The sequence below is a fragment of the Notolepis coatsorum genome, assembly GCF_963971535.1.
Source record: "Notolepis coatsorum genome assembly, chromosome: 10".
Classification (NCBI taxonomy): Eukaryota; Metazoa; Chordata; class Actinopteri; order Aulopiformes; family Paralepididae; genus Notolepis; species Notolepis coatsorum.
This window is the reverse complement of record NC_140174.1, coordinates 51335344-51355240: the sequence shown is the minus strand read 5'-3', so window position 1 is coordinate 51355240 and position 19897 is coordinate 51335344.

Below are 19897 nucleotides of genomic sequence, written 5' to 3'. Positions count from 1 at the left end.
GGAACATGACACAAATGTTCTGATTCTAATGGTCAATGTCTCTCCAGTTTACGTTCATGTGTGAATGAGTAGTCTGACTCACAGGATGTTAACTGTGCATATAAACCTCACATCGGCTGACTATTTCAGTCCGAATTCTCCTTCTGTTGAGCTCATTAAAAATATATATATTATATTATTATAATTAATTTTTTTACCATTTTCAAAATCCAACAAACAACAACAACAACAACAACAACAACAACAACAACAACAACAACAACAACAACAATATGCCTTCGAGCAAGCAAGCTAGCCTCAAACATTTCTCCCTGACACTATTTTACCACAATTCTGATTTAATTTGCATATGATCTCACACATATCCAAAAACTCTAAACAGTTTTGCAAACATTTTCGTTTGACAGTTATTGAGAGTGAATGAGTTTGAATATGGCCACCAGTGGTGTCATCTTATCTTAACACACACATCAGCTCAATTAATTTATAACGTAGCAGTCCCTAAGACAAGGTATTCTGTTTCCAGTTTTTGAGTTGTATTTCTGTGCAAAATAAATCTGCATTGTTTTTTGGGTAAATGCCCTTTTAACTCTTCAATATACCACACTAACGTTTTCTTTCGTCCCCCAATTTAGTCATTATGCCAATTCCCTCCTGGTCGTTGCACTGCCCTACTATCAGTCTGGGGAGGGTATATCCTCCAATACATGTGGAGTCGTCAGCTGCTTCTTTTCACTTGACTTTGGGGAGCTTTACTGGGAGAGAATGTAACGCACGTATCTCCCCCAGATCCCCTCCTTGCTGAACAGGGAACAGGAAGTGACCAGTAGGAGTTGCTGTTGCAATAACCAGGACTCAAACCCCACCGTCCTCTGACCCATGAACACTGCCAGTTCGTAGGGACCAAGCCGGTGGTACCGCTGCCTTGAATTGAACCCGGGTCTCTGCGGAGGTAGGCGAGTGCTTAGACCTCTACACTACCAAGCCGCCCGTGTTCGTCTATTTCTACTGAGAATCAACCCCAAACCATATACTGTACAGTATTGGTGATAAATCCTACTTTGATTCAGGACTGAGCAAGAGTAGGACTGAGCAAGAGCAGGATAGACAGACTTTGAGTGTTTATTTTCATTTCCCCACTCACACAGAGCTTAGTTCAGGGACAGCTGTATCACACAGAAGACTACATACTATCCTCCGTGATCTGTAATTTTGAAGCTCATACCATGAGCTCCCTTGCCTCCCTATAATACATCATCTCCTTCCTTCTGGAGGTTTCTCTCAGAGACAGGACGTCACAGGGACTCCTTGGCAACCACATCTGCCCACTCTCCCTGCTCCATTTCATTCATATTTTCTTTCCCTGTGACCTAATTTTCTCTGGTTTATGCAGCATAAAAGAAATAGGCACAAAGGAGATTCTTCACAGGGCTTCCACTTTTTTTTTACGAGACAAATTGCTCAAAATGAGAAGGGTTGCAAAATTACAGCGACATAATGATCCCCGCTACGTGAATGAAGGCGTAGTGGATCAGGCATGTGATGCCGGCTCAGTGTACACCAGCGGACGGCTCTCCCAGGTACTGCAGTTTGCAGTAAATCACATTTATAGCGAGTAACTCCACAGAAAAAGTAGGATGAACTATAATTCCAGCTCAGTGAAAAAGAAAAATGCTTACAATTTCTGGCAAAAAAACAAGCAAACATGTTTTCCATATGCATATAAAAAATAAATATGTTTTAATCTAGGCATGCGCTGCCAAGCAACCTGGACATCAAATCATCATTACCGCAAGGATGTCATAATGTATAACGCTGACTGCTCCAAAATGCAATTTGCGGAGGGAGAAATGTGTGTGAAACAGATGGGCAGATATAGTGAAGCCATTTCTTTTTTAAAGCATTTTATTATGTGGATTATTTGAACCCACTCCTGAGACCGGCTTAATGATCTGCGCTGCAAAACCAGCCCGGAGGATATTGATGACTGACTCTGATAAACTAAGGAGTGCTTGACTTCCAAGATGAGGATTTGGAACTTGTCCAGGTGATCTCACTCTGCTATGCAACTCAGTTGGCTGGAGATTGAGAAGTGGGCCTCCCTTCCCTTGGCCTGTGGCCCTGATAGAAAATGATTAGGCCTATTCCTCAAATTTCAACTAATGACTTTGGCACAGATCAGCAATCCCCTCTCTGAAACACACATCCATTAGTTTGGTAACAGTTTTTATGCCTGAAACGCTTATGTTAACAAAGTGATGACACCAGTGAGACCACATTGTGCCTGTCAACGGCCCAAAGTCCTAAGGCTGAAGTTTTGAGCCAAGTGAACAGGAGTACTTCTCCGTACTGCCCATTTTAGACACCAAGTCAAGTCATAGCAGCTCACAAATGGGTGAAAATGCCATTGAATCGTTCAAAATGGTTTAATCGACAGTAACAGTAACCAAATGTGTAGAAATTGATTTAGTTTTGGAGTCATGGGTCTCATTCCCGAAATTTTTTCAAAGAGTTATTCTGGAAGACTTATCTTGGAACCACTGAGACATAATCAATGACAAGTTCACTCTGAGTCCTAAACGTGCTGGTAATATGTCTTAACACTTTAACTGCCACACACGAGATTTCTCTGATTTTTTTTTTTTTTATTTTTTTTTATCGATCTGAAATCATATTGCATCACGCGAGCCTACCCGAGTATACACGAGCACCGCTGGAGATCATATGTGGAAAAAAGCGCCCCCTATCGTCTCCCAGATGACATAAGGGATTTTGGAATGGACTCAATGAAAATGGATGGGGAAAAAAATCCGGTACTCCACATTTTCCAGTCCACTGATCCAGCCGGGGTTACCACAGTTCATTCTGGAGCCTCTGAGCCCCGCTGATCATGGAGTTCTACTGTATCGCGTTGGATCTATACACTTATCGATTTTTTCGAATGGTGATCAGGAATTGGAATATACCAGTTGGATACCATCTGATGTCAGGTAAGGAATCTATGTTATCAGTGTTAGGATAATCAGACTAATTTTGATTTTGAAAGTTAAGGCCTAAATGAAGGCCTAAATGTGCTTGCGTGCACGTATAATATTGATCATCTAGCGTTTATTTGAAAACGATTCATAAAAAGGCAGACGAATATCAACGTTGTGGAATATTCCAGTAAAAGACGATTTTCATAGAATGGTCCAGAATGGGCTGTTTTTTATCTCAAAACGGGTGCTTTTCTAAATGCTCTGAAACGGAAATGACGCGATAAAAAACCAATCTGCCTTGACAGCACTGACTGGAAAATAGTCTTTGATAATGCGATGGGCAGATTAGACACATAGCCATAATTTAAAACATAGATTAGGCGATATTAACGTTAACATTGAAGTGGATGGTGGCATCAAGGGGGTAAAAAGGAAAACCCGGCGTGGCACTCAAAGTGTTAAGTGGCTGAAACGGTCACACAATTTTTTATTTTTTTTTGTATTTTATTTTTTTATTATTTTTTAAATAAACATATAAATAAACATGACAACACACGATAAGATATACAAGCATTAATTAACAGTGCATATCCAATGAAATCACCATTTAGTTAAATGTCTTATACAGGATATACCCCTAATACCTGTTATCTAGTACCCTACACACATTATGCTCTAGCTCGTACCCCCCCCCCTCCCGGACCCCCCATTGGATAATCCATCCATTATAACTTGTTCCTACCAGACACTACCTTTATATGCTAGCTTTTATTCTCTCCACCACTTCTAACCACATTGTCATTTTGGATTCATTGAGACCCAAAATTCTTGCTGTAGATATTTCTTGATAAATCACATCGAGATATGTAAGAATCCAGACCTTCCGGCACATTTTTTCCGGTTGAAACCATCGTGATGCTATCAGCTTTTTAGCCACTGCGATACCAGATAAAACCAATCTCTTTAGCTGTGGATGTACTGCACACTCAAAGACATCATTCAGCAGTAATACAGAGGGGTGTACATGTATATTCAGAGTTAAGAGATTTGATAATTGTTGGGTCACTTCTTTCCAGAATATCTTAACTGGTGGGCAGTCCCAGTACATGTGCATAAATGTCCCCTCGTCCCCATTTGTACATAAGGAGCATTTGGGGTCTTGTTTAAGACCCATTTTGTTCAGTCTTATAGGAGTTAAGTATGTCCTGTGAATATAGTTAAGATTGATTTGTTGATGGTCCGGGTTCCTTGATGCAAGTCGAACATTTGCCCAGGCTTCTTGCCAGTCAAAATCTATCTCCAGGTCTGGTATATCCCTCCTCCAGACTGAGTCTAGATGGAGGGTTTCATATGAGGATGTTAGTAATTGATGATACAAATCTGAAACAAAACCTCTCGATGTCTCTCTTTCATAGAAGAATTTGTGGTATCTGTGGTGTACAATTGGTATCCTTAATGGAACACCGTGAGCCTTCAAACATGCCAATAACTGTGCGTAAAAATAATATGTGGACTTGGTGAGATACATCTTTTTGCGTATTTCATCATAACTACAAAAACCTTGTTTGTTGAAAACATCTCCTAATGAGTGTATGCCTTGCTTTTCCCATCTAGGGAATCTTATAGGTTGTTTTCCAATCAAGAGTGCATTGTTATTGAATAAGGGAGTATGATTATGTCATTTCTGTGGGATAGAATATTTGTTTTGTGTTTCACGCCATATCCGGATCGCATGAGTAATTATGGGGCCAAATTTCTGTTCGCATTGCTTAATTGATAATTTGGTGTATACTATGTCCTTCAGCCTATGTGGAGCTACTATATTTTCTTCTAAATTTCTCCAGGATACTGATACTTGGGGATAAAACCATGTTGTCAGTGGTCTTAAAGTGTACGCCTTAAAATAGTGGTAGAAATCTGGAAATGCCATACCACCGTCTGCTCTGTTTCTCTGTGCGGTGGATCTTTTTATACGTGGTGGTTTGTTATTCCAAATACATTTGTATGTGGAGGAGTGTAATTCTTTCCAGTAACCCTCTGGAGGGGGTAACGGTAGCATTGAGCTGAAGAAGTTGATTCTAAGTAGGACGTCCATCTTAACTATTGATACCCATGCCTGTACTGAGTTTTTGAGTTTTGACCACCTGTCAAGGTCGTATTTGATTTTGTTTTGGATTTTTACGTAATTGTGCTTCACCGTTTGGCTTATGGTAGGGAATATTTCAACTCCCAAACATCTAAAGTGTTTTACCATCGGTATCTCTTCTGGGAGGGTTATATTTCTTTTTGCAGGGGCGTTAAGTGGGAGGAAGGCCGACTTCGGCCAATTCATCCTAAATCACGGTCGCACAAATTATATGATCTGATATCTGCTTGGAGAATGGCATTCTGTCTTAAACTCGAAAGCGCGTTCCCGTTCAGGTCATTTGCATACAAAACAACGCCTCCAGAGCTCCTTATAAGGCAACTAGTGACGCAGCTGTGTGAAAATGGAATGGCGGAAGTGCTTTGCGAGTCTTGCGAGCCGCGTGATTACGAAACCTAGCGTCAGTCAGTGCCAATCAGAGAGTGTCTCCGAGAAATGCGGCTAGGTTTCGTAATCACACTTGCGCGCCATCAAAACTAGATTAGATTAATGTATTGGCATCATATACAGCTCACGGTACACCTGCCGCAGCGCGCGCGCACACACACACGCGCGCGCGCAGTACTGTATATGAATGAATTAATGAAATATAATATATATAGCCTACGGCGGGCGTAATGAATGAACGCAGTATGGCTTATTATTCCATAATTAAGCCTATAGGCTACTGTTCATTCGTAGGCGCACACAAGACTTGTTATGGAATATTAATGCAGTCTATTTCCACCGATTAGCTTTAGTTCTTATTTATTTATCCACTGTAATTTCAGTGTTGGTGTATAGGCTATATAGTGTATTTCAATATAAGTTTAATTGATTAATGATATATTCGAAGGAATGCAGGGTTATAGCTATATCAACCCCCTCCAATGTACAGTAAATGACCAAGTATGGTTTTGTCAATATTCCAATGTACAGTTTTGCTTGTACAGTGTAAGTCTATCCCCCACCCACCCCTCCTACCCAACCTGTCAAATGTACTCTCTTTTCTGGACTCTTTTTGTATCACAAACAGTACTGTATTTGCACATCTGGTATGTCATAAATGTATAGATGTAGCAGTACTGTCTATCTTTGTTGTGTGTGTCATATATGTTATGATGAATTGAAAATGGGGGACCCTGATGTAAACAAGACGAAATTCTTTCTCTGGTCTGCATCCCCTTATGTAATTGAGCTGTACTGTACTGTACCCATTCTGCAATCTGTTAATAAAGTTTTCAATCAATCAATCAATCAATCAATCAATCAATCAATCAATCAAACAAAGGTCTGTCCCATTGTATACCAATCAATGGGATACATTGCATGTTGACCTGCATTCTTTCAAATGTATATAATTAATCATTAAAACAGATGTGTAACATATAAGAAATACAAATTCCACAGAAGGCATTAAATAATTATTATTTTCAATCATTTCACAATAATTGCATAATTGTGTTTGAATATCTGAGTAATTAAAGTAATTATACATTTGTCCAAAATAGCTGGTTCAGATATGGTTAAGCAGCTGCCCTGTGATCAGATGAATCCATATTATTTATTTTTCCGACATCAAATGCGTAATTTCTTATCGTACAAATATTGTCATATTTATTTTAATGATTAAGTAATTAATTCCAAGGAGGCCTGTAGCGTTGCCATGAAGAAATCACTATGAGAACACAGTCTGTCAAGTTAATACAATTTTAAATTAGTCAATCAATCATGAGATCAAATCTGATCTCAGGAAAATTTGGGGACTCCCGCTCCCAGCCCTAATATGTCTTAATGGGCCGAAATCTGGCTAAGACGACATTTTTTGATGTAAATTCGTTCGGGAATGAGACCCATTGAGTTAAAAAGTTAAGATGCATGATGTTAACATTATGATGTATATTATTCCAGGAAGTAATAGATATATCTCAGTGAAATTATGAAAATGATTGATGAAGTAAACAGTTGTGCAATATATATATATTTTCGTTAAAAAAAATTATATACTAATAATAATAATAATAATAATAATAATAATAATAATAATAATAATAATAATAATAATAATAATAATAATAATAATAATAATAATAATAATAATTGTTTTATTTATTTTCTATAATTTGTATTTATTGTATTTATTACTTCCTGCAATAAAATACATCATAATGACATAATGAGGGTTTGGCATCATTTGGAATCTAACGATTCTGATTCAGTTACTATAACTACAACACACAACGCGTCTCGCTCTGCCTTCTGAGATAACCCATTATCTCCAGCACCTAGTGTGCTCCGGGGAACAAAACAAATGCACCACTTGCACGTGACCACGCCACTCCCATGCGTCCCCTATATTACGCCGGAAGTGGTCACGCCTCACCCTTTCCTCATTCGTTTCCAACGCGGAAGCAGCTCAGATGCACTTCTGAACTGGAGATTGTTTGGTGGAGAAAAATTACGCAATGTTGGGCTGCGGCGAGGCCCCCGGCCAGCGGCCATGTTTCCCCCGCCTGAGATACCCTGGCCACAAAGGAAACAGGTGATCACAAGGCCGACAGCCTCGGCGGCCCGAGGGATCAGCTATATTAGATGGGCACGCCCTAAAAAAACTTTGCCATCTAGCTTTGTCTAGCACGCTCTCCGGTTACTCCCCCCCGCTATGCTACGGGACTCAGGGCTCTGATTTGTCCCCTTTGGCTGCGGGCCGCATTATTCCAGTGAAGCACAAGCGGCCCCACATTTCGCTTCTCATGGAGACAGGGGCTGACACCCAGTTGCTAGCTAGGCCTGGGTCTGTCTATGAGATTGCTGTGCTGTCAAGCGGCTCCCACACCACACGTCCTGCGTCTGTGTTTGGTGAGTCTGGTGTTGTATCTGTCGACGGAGCAGGGTTCCCTGTATCTAAAAATGTTTGTCAGAGGGGGAACTCTAGGCCCAGGAGGTCACAGCATGGGTTCCCCCCAGCCCCGCCCTCGCCAGGCCGGTTATTACGTTAGTGCCTCCCCCGTCTGCGTAATTTGGGTGGTAGTAATATCACTACAGGGCTACGGTGTGGAGAGACCCACCCTATCGGGCAGTGTGGGACCACACACCATGCATGTCCAGCTGCAGAGCAGGCTGTCCTCAGCAAGCCGGGAAGATGCTCAGCGGGGGAGCCTATGTCACCAGGGGTGATGGCCGCTCCCCCCGTATCAGATCGCCCCTTCTGTCGGGGTCCCCCCCTTGGGTGCGATTGCCTCGTTGGTAGAGTCAGGGTGCGATATCCCGGCTCCGCGGGACACCCTGCTCGCGCGGTTGGTGAGACCAGGGTTGACAACGCACAGCGGGAGGGACCGGGCCACCTATCTACAATTCCTAGCGAACCAGCGGCAGTTGGCGGCGAGGCGCTTTGGAATTTTTACCACGTATGGCTGCAGTAGTAGCCATATGTCGGTGTGGATGGAGAGAGCGCTGAGGGCGGCGCTTGTGTTACAGTTTACACACCCCTGCCCTCCATTTTTGGGTTTGGTACAGACTCTATTATCAGAGTCCGCGGCAGTGACAGCCCTGGCCGAGGAGATTCGTTCTCTGGCGGCGAAGCAGGCCGTCGTCCCATGGGAGGACGCAATGAGCGGCGTTTCCTCCCGATATTCTCTGGTGCCTGAGAAATCGGGGGGGGGGGGGGGGGTGTCAGACCCATACTGGACCTGTCCCATGGAAGGTTCAGAATGTTGACCGTCACCCAGCTGTTAAGCACTGTCAGGTGGGGGACTGGTTCACCTCCATACACCTGTTGGATGCGTATTCGCATCCCGATCTTCCCTCCTAGGACATACTTACGCTTCCTTTTTCAGGGCTTAGCGTACGAGTACCAGAGGCTGCCGTTCGGCTACTCTCTGGCTCCTCGCATCTTCACCAAGTGCGTGGGGCCTCTGCGTCGTCAGGGGATATGAATTTGATTCTACCCTGGATGACGTTCTGGTTCTCGGCCAGTCAGAGAAGATTGCTAGGTCTCATACCAGGCAGGTGGTGGAATTCCTCACCAGCCTGGGTTTTGCTGTAGACTGGAAGTAGAGTACTCCTCTTCCCAGTCAACGGGTGGAGTACTTGGGCTTATTTCTAAGCTCAAGGTCTATATGGGCATCCTTCTCAGAGCGGCGGCGAGTGGATGCTCGGCACGCTCGGGAGGTTCCGTCCTAGGACGGTTACGGCGCTGTCCGTGATGCGCCTGCTCGGTATGATGGCATCTCCACACTCTGTGGTCCTTCTTGGCCTCCTCTTCATGAGGAGGATACAGAGGTGGTTTTCCAGTAAAGAAATAGACCCGGTGAGAGACAAGTGGAAGCGGTTCCCATGTCAGTACTGGGGGACCTCGCCCTCTGGGGAGGGCCTGGGGCCTTCACCAGCGGGGTCCCCATGGGCAGCAGGCTGTCACACGTCACGGTCTTCACCGACGCCTCCCTCACGGGATGGGGGGGGGACGTGTCGGGCCAACACAGTAGGGGGCAGTTGGCAGGACCATGCTTCCCGGTCTGCACTACATTTCAATGTGTTGGAATTGAAGGCAGTCCTTCTGGTCCTCAAACGGCTCAGCCACCTTGTGGTGGGCAAGCATGTTTTGATCAGGACGGACAACACGACGTCAGCGTCGTATATATCGACAGACAGGGAGGAGTACGCTCCCCCGTCTGCACCGGGCGGCGGTCGAGCTCTGGCTATGGGCGTCTCTCGATCTGCGCAGCCTGAGGGCTCTCCACATCCCCGGCAGGGAGAATGTGGGTGCAGATGTGATGTCGCGGGGCGGTCCTCACCCCGACGAGTGGGGACTACGTCCAGACATAGTCAGACAGGTCTGGGACCGATTCAGGGAGGCCACGGTGGACCTGTTTGCGAGCAGACAGTCCCATCAGTGCCCCTTGTGGTTCTCGGTCAGTCGGAAGGACAACCCCTCTCTGGGGGTGGATGCCTTCTCGATGTATCCGTGGCTGCCCGGGATTCTGTACGCGTTCCCCCCCATACACCTGATAGCTCAGCTGTTGGGGCAGGTACGTCAGGAGCGCGGGACTTTGATCCTGGTCGAGCCGGGCCTGGGCTCAGCTGTGTGGTTCCCGGCTCTGATTCAGCACTTGGTGGCCCCGCCGTGGCCTGTTCTGTGGTTACCGCGGGCCCTCTCTCAGGCACGCGGAACTCTGTTCTGCCTCCTGTTCTGGGGCAGCCTCTAGGCTTGGCTGCTGAAATGGTGAATCTGGTGGGGATGCGTCTTGACTCTTCTGTGGTTAACGCCATCCGGGACGCGTCTATGCCAAATACAACGCAGGTTTTTCCGGGTTCCTCTGATTGGCCACTAAGCCCACGTGACCGCGGCTAGCACGCCCCCCTTATCGCCCGCTGCCACGCTGTGAAGCGGAGGAGCCAACGAGGTGACGCAAGGCGGTGGTTTCAGCAGCAGCGGCCGTCTTCTTCCGAGGCGGCTCGTTCTTATTAATCCCTAATGTCATGTATGTTGTGTATGTCATAAATGTCTATATGAATTGAAAATGGGGGACCCTGATGTAAACAAGACGAAAGTCTTTCTCTGGTCTGCATCCCCTTAATAATTGTGTGTATTGCGCCGTACTGTATTGTACCCATTCTGCAATCTGTTAAATAAAGTTTTCATTCATTCATTCATTTCTCCCCCACTACTCCCAAAAGTAACACTAAATAGATAAAGTACAACAACGCCAGACTCAAGAAACTGTGTTCCCTTTGGCGCAATACACACAATTGTTAAGGGGATGCAGACCAGAGAAAGACGTTTGTCTTGTTTACATCAGGGTCCCCCATTTTCAGGTGATCAGGTATAAGATATACATTAACTTGGATTTCAGTGATATTCAGCGGTTATGTCAGTGTTCTTAAAAGCTTGTAGTTGTGCATGTCATAAAAAAACAAACTCGCATCATTTGAGTATTTCTGAATGTTTTGGCATATGAGTCTATATAGGATGCATTTTTGTGTAATTGTTTGATCATAATACAGGACTAAGGAACATGGTATTTCTTTTTCAAATTATATATATAGGACTATGTATAAAGAAACCATTTCTTCTTCAGAAAGGCTGATATAAAGCTAATGTTTTGTGTAATTGTTATACTCATTGAGGACCATTACATTTGTAGTATTAATCGTAGAATCATATCATATCAGTACCTTCAATAAAGAGTAGATCTGACTACTTTACTGAATTAACAATTACTGTGAATATCTCCAAACCACGTGTCGTATATTATGATAAATATAGCTCACAAAACTCTATAAGGTGTGAAATATGAATGCATTAGACTTGCAGTCTTAAACAGTCAAAGGGTAATGATGGACATAATCAAATATACTTGTAAGAACTAGAGTAACTTAGTTCTCAGATTGTCTGTGTCTACCGAGATTGATTAACATTGTGCTCAAAACAGAGGTTAATTTACATACACAGTAGGTGGTCAACAAACTCTATTTACGACCGGGTGTTGGCCAAAAGCTGAAACAAAGGATGAGCACATTACATACTGCCGGTAGATTGCTGAGTCTTGTGACACAGAAAGTAGAGACAGCTGAAAAGAGGAGGTTTCAAGGATGAACTATTTTTAAGTAACTTAGATCTATTTTAACTGGTTTAATATACTTACATTAGTGTGAAACAAACTGCAAATATTACTGTTGGATTGTACAAAGGCTGCTGAACGGGATAATATGAAACATGTTGTATATAGGAGGAGAATCATTGAAGTTTACAATCAAGCCTTGGTTGAACCAAGTTGGACATATTTAAAATGATAACTAAGTATAACTGTTAGTAGATATTAACTTAAGCTAAAAGGAATGATTAAAATGCTATAAAACTAAGCTTGATGATACAAACAGTGATTCTCATCTGAAACCAAATGCTTTTGAGTCTAAACTAAAATGTATGTGTTTAGGGAATTAAGTAGAATTCAACCATAAATATCTTGAGGCTTAATACCAAAAGTATTTAGCCTATTTTTGACTAATTATATTATTATATTACTCTGATTTGAAACAATGAAAAACGGAGCAGTTGGACCAAGTCCAACCTCCTTTGAGATTTGAACTGTGAAGGCTGGTGATTGGATGAGACCATATGTGTGATGTCACTGATGACCTCACGCTGAGAGGTTTCAACTCATTGATAAAAGGGGAGTGTTGGAAACACACGAGACACACACACCACCCCCAACGGAAGAGGACGGCGAACGGGAGCAGACGAAGAAGAAGCTCTTTGAAACGAGAACACGATTCCTTTGTCTCCTTGGAAACGGGAATCAACAACCAACGAGACGCAACAACCTACGCTACCTTGAAGATTATTATTCTTTAACTACTTTTATTAGACTGGACACAAGTGGTTGTGGCATAGTACTTCATAACTTGTGTTCAGACAACTTAATTTATTGAAACAGATCATTCTTGTATACTCTGTGGATTTGAATAAAACCACCACTTGAGAAATAACCAAACTCTCATGGATTTGTTTCCTCCGTCGTGCTACAGTTTTGGTAATATGACTTAGAGCTATAGAAACACAACACAATAGAGTAGATTATATGATCAGGAAGCTCTATTAGATATTACGATAGATGGTGCTCTGACCCGCGGCTGGAACGTTCAATTTTTCGGCATACGAGCAAGACGCTCATGATTCTTCAGCGCCAGATGATCTGAATCACATCACAAGACGTTCTACAATCTACGTAAATCAGGTGAGTGATACACAAGGCAGTAATGCAGAATACCGAGCGTCCAGGACGAGTAGGGTTGCTGAGAACGCCCGCCGGAGCTCCGTGTGTGTCGCGGGGGTCTCGGTGGGCGCAATAATGGTAACGAGTACGGCGTAACGATCATTAATGTCATAATGTGCAGGGTCATTTCAAGCGGGGGTCTCAGAGATCGCTCGTAGGATTGACGGAATCACACTGCGTCTCTATGTTTGGTATCTGATCGCTGCCAAATCATTTATGGCGTTTTGGAAGTGCGATAGTAGTACTTTCTGCAATGCCAGCCGGGCAGCTGAGTGTTCAGGAGTTGTATGGGTAAGAGAGACATTTTTTTATGTACAGCGGCGAGTAGATGAACATAGGATGTCGGGGCATAACGCGATGGTATATTCCAGGCTTCATTCCAACGCTGTACAGTACACAAAATCAGAAGGTTATGAAGATTAGCTCACATATGACAGGTTGTTACGAGTCGTGGGGGCCCAAATGGTTTAGGAGGTGTAGACGAATGAGTTGCCTACTTTGGGTTGAGTGTGTATAGAGTTTATTTAAGAGTTTCGTCCAGAATTAGCCAAGACCCGGCGTTCAGCGGGCGGGGATTTTTTACTGGCGTTACAAGCAATTCTACCTGGATCTGGCCGTTTGATGCTGGATTTAGGACGGGTCGACTTTGCCTGCTAGCCGTGAGACAGCTGGTTAAATAAGGCGATGTTCGAAAATATCCCGTACAGAGGCCTGCTCACCCAGGGCGTCTATCGCCGTTTCGGCGCACGACTTGAATACAGTAAGCTCTTATAAACGATCGTTTAGTTTAGACCGTATACAATGTAGATGTTTGTTGCATATATTGTGACAAGGACGCACTTAGCGCGGTAAGAATGTGTGCATAGAAAGTATTGAAAAAAGTTATATTACGTGGCGATGCTAATGGCTAAGCTAGGCTAATGGCTACAGTTAACGGCTGGCTAAAGAGGTCAAACTAGCTTTTTTCACATCTGTTGACAACAAAACCTTTGAACCGGAAGTCGTTCTAAGCTAAGCTAGACAAAATGGCGGACGCTAGCGGCGGGGTCAAACTAGCAATTACATGGCCGGCGTCAACAAACATTGACCCGGAAGTTGTCCTGTGTATAATGTAATGTGTTTGTATTTTTTAATCTGTAGAATAGCGCTTACATTAGATTAAAGTTCTGTTAAAGGTTGACGTCATTATAACGCTGACGTCGCGGCCTGTTATAAATGCTCGGTGAACGGAATAGACTGCCGTTTACGCTTGTAGCAAATGCTAAGCTAGGCTGGCTATTAAATGCTAAGCTAGGCTGCGAGCTAACGAGCGTTACGGGAAGCTAATGTAGCTAATGCGACCATTGTTTTGAATGGCGAAGGATGTAGCATGGCTAGTAGGCCCTCCGGCTACCTAGCGATGCTACATGCTAACATGGCTACCCAATACTAATGTTGTGAATGGATGGATTGTGTTGTTGGGTGAACGTTATGATGTGGATGCGTTCGTGTGTATGACTGCGTGTGGTGTTTGCAGTATGATTGAGTGAACTTTCTTTGTATTTTAAATATCCATTTGGCGTTATGGTTAAGGAGTTCGGTAGGCTGTGGTTCGCCCGCGCATGCGCACTGGGTTTCTGAGTGCATATGTGTGTGAATGAAAGCCGTGTTTTTTCAATACAGGTGGTGTTTGTTTAAAAATGCAGTAGGGGGCGGCAGAGGCCAGGTTAGGTTCCCATTCAAAGCTGCTCTCAGTTTTCATTTTGTTCTTTCACATATGATGTATATCTTTAATATCACGGTAAAGGTTAAGGTTGTATAAATTAATAGCGGGTTAGATTCATTAGCAGTAATAGTTATTGACAGTATAGTATAGTCTGTAAGTAAAATATAGGAAGATATAGTATCCCATCTGCTTCCTCCTCTCTCACTCTCCTTTCCCTCGGCTCCGTCTCTCCCTAACCCCCCCCGTCTCCGTCTCTTCCCCCTCCCCCCCTCTCCCTTCCTCCCTCCTTTCCCCCCCTCCGTACCCCCCCCTCCCTCCCTCCCTCCTTCCCTCCTTACCCCCCCTCCCCTTCTCTCTCTCTCTCCCTCTCTGTCTCTCTCTCATACACTGACTGACTCATTCTCTCTCTTTTTCTCCCTTGTCACGAGGATAAAATTGAAATCTAAGTTGACTTGCTATTTGATATTCAATTATAGAATTATGTTTTCGGTTTGGGGTTAATGGATAAGGTTTTAAGCTTGAGTCTGTATCTGTTCTAAGCAGTTATGGCCGGTTTTAAGTGCTGGTGGTTTTGATTCAGGAAATGGATCATGCATTGCTAAGTTGATGGTATTGCATTTGGTGTGGTTAGAGCGGCGTAATAGAAAAAATTGAAGTTTAGTTTAAAGACAATTGGAGTTAAAACAGGTGTACATTTGGGAGTGGAATGAGGTACAGTGGTAGCACTCACTCTTTCTCTTACCCCCCCTCCTCTCTCTCGCTCTTTCTCTCTCTCTCTCTCTCTCTCTCTCTCTCTCTCTCTCTCTCTCTCTCTCTCTCTCTCTCTCTATTTGTACCAAAGGGGCTTTAAGTGTTGAATGTTCGATTCAACTGTGTTGTAGTGTTAAATGGGTTTGAGTATGGTAATTTACAATAATACGAGCTCTTTTCACTCTCTCTTTCTCTCCTATTCTCCTTTTTGATAGATGCCTTTACAAGTGAGGCTTAGGAGTATAGTGTGAACTTGTTTATTTATTTATTAGTGTGTCCTGTTTATATGCTGGATCAAGTAATACTAAATAGTCTGTAGATTAATTCTAGTTCTGGGATTAATTCTAGTTCTGGGTTAGGGGTACATAGTGTATATTTTTTGTATTTAGAGCAAATTGTTAATCCCCCCCTCTCCTAGTAGGGATTGTTATTTCCTTTCCAAATGCCAATCTTCAAATTTTTTAGCTTAGGTTTGTGCAGTATTTTTGTAAGCAAAGCGTGTGTTAGTAGCGGTTGAGGGATGCATTTGGGAAAGGGCTTAGGCTTTACGCCATGTTATGTGTGGGTTCTTTGGGTAAAATGAGTGTGTCTGGGTGCCGTGTTGGCGCTGGCCTGTTTGGGTGCAGAGGTGGTTGAAAGTTGTGTGGATTTTAGATATCCTTGCGGGGAGCCTAGGGGGTCTCTTTCAGGTCGCTACTGAGAGATGATGCTTTAGGCTGCGAATGGCAGGCCTTTGATGTATCGAGGGTCTGTAAGGAATTTAATAGGGGTGGTGTTCGCTTCTCTGGTTTATGACACAGGTAGTGGGACGCTGCTTTAAGGACGGGGATTCAGTGGTATAAGTCACTGAAAGTTTATTTTTTTCCTCGTGAGATGATGGCAGATGAAGTTAACACCGAAAAATTGGTGTTAAACGGGGGGAGTGTATATTAATTATGAAAAATGATGTTGTATGATGTTATGTGAAGTGTGATGTAAGATAGGAATACATTTTAGACTTTCTCAGAGACAAATAAACAGAGCAAGAAGGAAATGTTAAAATTACAGCTACACATAGAAGGAAATGTTAAAATTACATCTACACATAGTCATTAAGCTGACGTTGGCATTTAGAGTATTTTATGAGATTTATAGGACAAATTCATTAAGGCAAAAAGAAATTTGAATCAACTAAATTACCATATCCATTACAAAGGTTTAGACATTGATAGGCTGTGTGGAACTAATTCTCATGTCTAAAGGAGGATCATCAACGTACCAGGAACGGACAGGAGAGGTTGATGCGAAATTGGTATTCCTCAGAGAGTCGTGTGAGAGGATACACGTCAAGTGGTTGGAACATCCAGTTTTCCGATTGGACAAAGGACAAAACGCAGCTAAGGCTGTGTCGTTATGTTCAAATAAATTACACCAAGTCTCTCTAAAGTGTGTTAGTATAGAGATGCCCGACATTTCCATGCTTAAGATAATGATGGAATAAAAAGGGAAATATCACTGATATTAAGTGTTTTTTTCTTTCTTTCTCCACAGTTGCTCGGCGCGGACAGAGGCAGTTCTGATGATTCCAACTCCAAATGGGGAAAAGTGGCTATTGAAAGCCTGGGTATAGTATAGTATGATAAGAAACTTATCGAAGGGGAGCTCCAGTAGCTCACCACGTACCGCGAGTGCTATTTCAGCGCCGTGGACAACCGTGCTCGTCACGGATCTGGGGCTGAGTGCGTTCGAATCCCGGACGGCAGCCGTGCCTTTCCCAGAGTGTCTTTCCCCCCATCTGAACCCTTTCAGTCTGCTTCTGTCGGTCGAACTTGACCAAGTATGAATGCGATGAAAAAAAAAAGCGATAAACGCTAAAAGAACCAGCTGACTGGTCAAAGTAAAAAAAAAAAAGAAAAGAAACTTATCGATTCCTGTCTGCACCAGTAAAGTGTGAGTGATTTTAACTCAAGTTGGGAAAAATAGTTTTAAACACAGAGAAACTTGTTTTTCCAAACGGTAATATTACGAGTGGGTGAAAGTGGTGTGAATGTTAAATGTAGAGCAAATTCACCTTGGTGAAACTTTGTGAGGAGCAACTAGAAGCGTAAATAAGATAACAAAAATGAGTGTTGACAATCAGTCTGTTTAAATAACCCGTAGTATAACAAATAGAGGGGATATAGAAATGGCCAACAATATTCAGGCCAATAGTGGGGAAATGCCAATGACCTCTGCAGACACTTCGCTGACAGAATTGAATAGTGACGTTAACCTGATTGATTTGGATATGACTGATTCCCCGCATGTGACAAGCGTGTTAGAGGGACTTGAAATGATGGCTTTGACTCCAACACAGGGGGTCATTGAGGAAGGACAAACAGAGACACCTGTTTTACTTCAACCAGTGTCAATCGAGCAAGAATCGACGGGGCCGATCCACGCTGGACTAACCCTTTCAAGTAACTACAAATTGTCAAAAGGGCGACATAGACAATGGAAGGCTGCATTGGAACGGCAGTCCCAAGCAGCCAATCCTGGCCGTACGGCTGGAACAGAGGCTGGACAGGGGTTGGGCACACCGATGGAGTGGCCAATACATGGGACCGACAGCAGGTATGGGAATATACATGAACAGTTTCCACAGCCCACCAGTTTCCCTTGTCCAGAACCCCCCCAACACCAGAGCCAGAATGAGAGGCGGGGCCCAGTGATGAGAAGTCAGACCGCCGGCGCCAATATGGAGGAAGGGGGGCAGACCTACAGACAACAGTTTACATTTACATTTACATTTAGTCATTTAGCTGACGCTTTTATCCAAAGCGGCTTACAAGTTCTGTACGACAAGCCATCAGGAAGGGCACAACTCTATCAGCTGAGTAACAATGTTCATCAAAGTGTTGAGTGCTACAGTGTAGGTTAGTTTATTAGGACAAGTGCATGACAGTATGGTTAGTTAGGGTTAGATTTTTTTTCTTTTTTTCTTTTTTTTTATTCAGATAATGGTTGAAGAAGTGTGTCTTTAGTCGACGGCGAAAGATTGGACGTGTTTCGGCTGTCCTAACTGGGGTGGGTAGTTCATTCCACCATTGTGGGGCAAGGACTGAGAATAGGCGACTTCTCTTTGATGACCCTCCCAGAGCTTGGATAGGAGTAGGTCCTTCCACAACAGAATGTAGTACAGAGTGATTCCAGGAGAGGCTGAGGTTCTGCTTTTAAGCAGTGACAGGGCTCTGAGATCATACTCAGTACACAAGTGCTGTCTTTAAGCAGGAAGCAGCTTTTAATGGGTCACTTAAGGAAACAAAATGGCCACTTTAAACACGCCCCTTAATCAAGTCAGCTGGTCAGGTCAGCAATCAAGTCTCAGTTTAAAGATATTACTAAATTACTTAAAATGTCTTACCCTGATGCAGTGTAAGTCTCTCAGTGAATGAGCTGTCCTTCCACAACAGAATGTAGTACAGAGTGATTCCAGGAGAGGCTGAGGTTCTGCTTTTAAGCAGTGACAGGGCTCTGAGATCACACTCAGTACACAAGTGCTGTCTTTAAGCAGGAAGCAGCTTTTAATGGGGCACTTAAGGAAACAAAATGGCCGCTTTAAACACGCCCCTTAATCAAGTCAGCTGGTCAGGTCAGCAATCAAGTCTCAGTTTAAAGATATTACTAAATTACTTAAAATGTCTTACCCTGATGCAGTGTAAGTCTCTCAGTGAATGAGCTGTCCTTCCACAACAGAATGTAGTACAGTTCAACAGGCCACAGGCTGAATAGAAAAATAGGGATAGATATTAATAAAAATAATAAAAAAAAAAAATGCGACTGAAAACAAAAATAGAATAGAAATAAAAAAAAATTATAGATGAGTTAGATGGTTAGATTATGTGAACAGTTACAACAGAGAGCGTTTGTAGAAGCGTTCGAACGGCATGAGACAGTTCGTCGAGACCTGATGGAGACACAGCGGGCGATTGATCGAGCCGCGCACAAGATGAAAGTACTAGAGCAAGAATTGGCTAAAAAGAATGAACTACTGAGTGAGGCGATTTGTGATGTGATGCGTCGAGCGTCAGACCTAGGGCGCCGTGATCAAAGAATGGCATGTGCTCCGTTGCCCGGACAGGGAACTGGGCCGCAAGGCCATTATGACAGAGACCGCAGGAGGGGTGAGTTTCCAGGCCCCTCCCCACAACAGGCTCAAGGGGGGCGAGCCCAAAGATGGACCATCAGAGGAAAAGGCCGTGGAGGTAATGGCAGAGAGCAAGGACAGACTCTGGGGCCGACAAACCCAGGGCCATCCGATTACACTCGGGGGGCCCACAGGGCCCCACAACCAAGGGAACAAGGACAGACATGCTGGCCCTGTGGGGGGTTGGGTCATTATCAAAGGTCGTGTCTGCAGAGGCCACAGGCTGAATAGAAAAATAGGGATAGATATTAATAAAATAAAATAAAAAAAAATAAATAAAATGCGACTGAAAACAAAAATAGAATAGAAAAAAAAATTATAGATGAGTTAGATGGTTAGATTATGTGTGCAAGTTACTAAATGGATGTGTGACTAACGTAGGCAAGTGGAATGTGAGGA